This window comes from Suricata suricatta, chromosome 16 (assembly GCF_006229205.1).
Source record: "Suricata suricatta isolate VVHF042 chromosome 16, meerkat_22Aug2017_6uvM2_HiC, whole genome shotgun sequence".
NCBI classification, from domain to species: Eukaryota; Metazoa; Chordata; class Mammalia; order Carnivora; family Herpestidae; genus Suricata; species Suricata suricatta.
This window is the reverse complement of record NC_043715.1, coordinates 28540084-28544407: the sequence shown is the minus strand read 5'-3', so window position 1 is coordinate 28544407 and position 4324 is coordinate 28540084. Positions and strand designations below refer to the sequence as shown.

General features: G+C 48.7%; 1 long non-coding RNA gene across 1 annotated transcript; it reads left to right on the top strand.

Annotated features, from left to right (window-relative positions):
• Window positions 1-2237: 2237 nt before the first annotated feature.
• Window positions 2238-4019, top strand: LOC115280739. Its single transcript, XR_003903904.1, has 3 exons — window positions 2238-2326; window positions 2584-2715; window positions 3946-4019. It is a non-coding gene; the product is annotated as an uncharacterized LOC115280739 (long non-coding RNA).
• The last annotated feature ends 305 nt before the right edge of the window (window positions 4020-4324 follow it).

The following is a 4324-nucleotide window of genomic DNA, read 5'->3' as shown; positions in this document are numbered from 1 at the left end:
AACAGCCTCTGGTCATGTCACTGGGCTCCATTCTGATCTGGGGTGGGCTGGGAGGGATGTACTAGCTTTGGATTTTGTGGTCCCTGGCCCTCCTCTGTCCTGAGCCACTGTTGCCATACCCCGTATGATCTGGAAGACCAGGGCTAATTAAGGATGCTCATGGTGCCCAGGCCTCTGGGCGACGCGGGGTGGGATATGGTGGTCTGGGTCAGGAGGGAGGGTTTGTGCACTTTCAGCAAGTGGCTCAGACCTACAGAGGTTTGAGAGGGTTTTTCACCTTCCGTGTCCCCAAGACAAGGCAAATCTGGGTTTTCTGAAACACATTGGGCTATACCAGCTCAGAGTCGCCCACATACTCCTGGTTATGCCCACTCCTGGTCATACTCCATTCATGGTCATGCCCACCGGGACCATGGTGGTCCGTCCCCTTCCCCAGTTCAGCACCCCTCCACCTCTGTTATCAATAACCCACTCCATCCCGTCCCCCCTCCCGCCCCCATGACTCAAGCCCATCCTTCACCTAAATTCCTGGGGGAGGTGAGATGGGAGGGGGTCAGGGGAGGCGCCAGGTATGAGTACCTTGTTTCCAAACATCTGGAACCACCTCTCTCCTCTGCTTCCTCCAGACCCCCTGTCAGGTGCGGTCAGTGTGAACCTGTTCCTCTTTGCGCTCCCCTCTGGGCTCCAGGATCTATGAGAATGAGGTCCTTAGTCTCACGTGCTGAGGTCACAGACATGCCTCACCTTTCATTACTCCTAGTTGCCCACTTTAAAAGCAACTCCAGGGGCACCTGGGTGGCTCAAGTCATGGTCTCAAGGTTCATGGGTTCGAGCCCTGCACCGGGCTCTGGGCTGACAGCTCCCTCTCTCTCTGTGCCTCCTCTGCTCATGCTCTCTCTCTCTCTCTGTCAGAAATGAATAAACATTAAAAAAATTTTTTTAATTAAGAAAAAGCAACAACTCCCACTCCACTTTCACTAGCTTAAAATTCTTTTAGCCATTCTTTTGCTAGTAGTACCCTTTGGGAAATGGACAAGCAAAAGCATCCAAAAACATCTATGATTCGACCTCCCAGAGTTAACCATGTTCACCTAACAATCACGGGTAGCAAGAATCACCCCTTACTGGGCATTTATTCTGTATCAGACACAGCGCTAACCACTTTACATGTGTAATTTTACTGCTTTTCCCTACAGCCCTATGGAGTGGGTATTTTCTGCACCTGTCAGATAAAAGGAGCTGAATCGCAGAGGGAGAGAGAGGTTACAAAACTTGCCCAAGGTCAGATAACCTGTAAGATTCAAACCCCAAACCCGTCTGGCTGCCTGGGGAGCACACCCAGCTTCCAAACAACTTTCCAAAGAAATATCTTTGCATAAGGCATTTTCATGGATTAGCTTTAGCTAGGCTCTCTCACTTCTTTTGCTCCCCTCACTTAACAAGAGATAAGGGACAATCTCCCCCACAGTCACTACATTGTCCTGCAGCATTATTTTAAATGGCTGCTTAGAATGTCATTGTATACACGTTCCAAGGTTTGTTTAACTGATCCCTATTGTGCATGTAGGACCTTTCTAAAGTTTTTGTTATTATAAACAACAGACCTGGGCTTTTTTTCCCCTCCCCACATTCGCAGTAATTTCCTTGAGGGTAAATTCCCAGGAGGTGAGGTTGGGAGGAGACCTGGCTTTTGTTTTTCAAATGTTTGTAACATCTTTGGATCAATTACATATAATTTGTCAACACAAGTTGTGCCATTCAGAGAGAGAAGGTTGACACCATTCCCAACCTGTTGGGCTTTGCACAACCTAGAATTACAGGAGTTGTAAACAAGCCTTCTAATAGCCCCAGATTATCCGCGGCCATTGTCGGGTCATGTAGAGGTGGTAATTTATTGAACAGAGTTTTCAAATGTGTCCAAGTACACCTGGGCGGAACTGAAAACGGGAGGGGTGGCAAAGAGGAGGTGTGTGTGGTGGTTGCCAGGGGGTGGCTGGTGGCGCTCGTGTGGGGGCTGGCTCCGAGCCCCCCAATTCCAGGACCCTTCTATCTGATGTGAGGCCTAAGGAGCTGCCCCTGGAGTGAGCTGCCCCCGGGCTGATGCTTGGGGAAGACAAGGGGCACTGGAGGTGGAGGCCGGGCGGGCATGCGGAGGTAACAAGTCGTGCCCTGTTCCTACACGGCCGTGGGTGCCATTTCGACATGCTTATTATCTCGCTTCAGTTGCCAAGAAACACCAGCTGGTGATGGTGAAACGCCCCGGAAGAATTTCTTCAGGGAAGTTATTCACCAACGAAACAGTCTCTCATTCCATGAATGTGGCGAGGTGGGAGGATTTTCTCTGTGTTGAGCGCCCTGCCCCTCACTGTCCCTCAAGGCTCCCCTTACCGATCTGGTCACATTCTTCGGACATCACTAGCTTGACCACATTACATGGCTTCCAGGCCGCTTGCTCTCCCAGCAGCCCTGAGAGACTGTGGGGTGGGGATTTCATGGGTACATGCAGCACACTGGTGGGGGCGGAACCAGTGTGGACTTTAATCCAGTTGTTTGGGGAGGTGTATGGCCCAATTTTCTGTGCAGGCAGGACAAATGGAGTGAAGAAGACAGTCCTTGCACTGGTCCTCAAACAGGGCGACAGCGCCATGGCCTGGGAGAGCCTTCCTTAGGTGGAGGAGGTCAGCATGGCAGGTGACATCTTGTCAGCTTCGGTAGGTAAGGACTGAACAAAGGGAGTAGCATGGTGGGGGTGGTGGTGAGGTGGGGTCTGGAAGGAACAGCCCCTTCACCAAGTCACAATTCTGTCAAGGGCACTTGGCTTCTGGGTCTTTCTTGAGCACATACCCTTTCCTATATTATATACCCACTCCCCAACTTTGCCAACTCTACAGCAAACATGGAGTCATTTTTCAAAAGTCAACATGGTGTCAATCTCTAGGCCCCATTTACGAGCAGGGACTATGGATCAGGAACCATCTTTACAAAAAAAATTTTTTTAAACATATTTTTGAGAGACAGAGCATGAGCAGGAGAGAGGCAGAGAGAGAGGGAGAAACAGAATCCGAAGCAGGCTCTAGGTTCTGAGCTGTCAGCACAGAGCCTGACCCAGGACTCGAGGCCACAGTGAGATCATGACCTGAGCCAAGTCAGATGCTCAACCAACTAAGCCACCCAGGAGCCCCAATCAAGCACCCATCTTAAACACTTTTCATATATTCTTTAATTCTTCCTGTAGCTCTGCAAGACAGATGCTGTTGTCTTTTCTGTGTTACAGATGGGTAAACTCAGGCTGGTGGACTTCAAGTCATTTGCTTCATCCAATCACACACGTTGTTATTAAAACCTAGATTTGCATGGCCCGCAGCTGTTTCTTGACCACAGTAGGCACCTGCTTCTGCCTGAAGCTTTTCCTCACTCATGTTTCTGGGCTCATAGCTGTGCTCTCTATAAATCCCGTACATTATTCCAGAGCCTCCACTACTGTGTAATTTTTTTTTTAAATGTCTTCCTGTCCTGCTGGAAGGGATCAGGTGTTGTGTGTGCCTTGTGTCCATAGCCCATTATCTGGCTCAGAGCCCAGTATGCAGTAGACACTTAATAAACATTCAAGGAAAGAATAAGTCTTAAAATTGTTGGGATGCCTGGCTGGCTCCTTTGGCAGAGCATGCGAAACTTGATCTCAGGGTCGAGAGTTCGAGTCCCACAGTGGGTGTGGAGATTACTTTAAAATCTTAACAAAAATTGTAATAATGCAGTTGGATGTCTGTATTTCTGTAGACTTTATCTTGTTCTGGAACACCCAGAAAATAAAGTACATTTAAGGGACAAATAAACCCTCAGATAGGACTGAGTTAATACCAAGATTCCCCCCCCCCCCCCCCCCCCCCGCATCTTTGAAGAACTTTCTGATGAAAGTGTTTTTCTTGCTTGATATTTCTCCTTTAGATTGTCATGGTGTTCTGGAACATTACCTGTTTCTGATTTGTGATCTTTCCTGATCTTCACATCTGCCCTGGAAGGTAGGTTAATCAGGTGTAAAAAGTGCCCGTCTTAGAGGCTCCTGGGTGCCTCAGTCAGTTAAGCATCTGACTTATGCTCCGGTCATGATCTCTCGGTCTGGTCCATGAATTCGAGCCTTGCATCAGGCTCTGAGCTGTCAGCACAGAGCCTGAAGCCTGCTTTGGATTCTGTGTCTCTCTCTCTCTCTCTGCTCCTCCCTTGCTTGCACTCTGTCTCTCAAAAATGAATAAACATTAAAAAAAAGTGCCTGGCTTATAAATGAGGCTTGTTGATGATTGGAGATTCTTTTCCAAGGCTGAAGTAT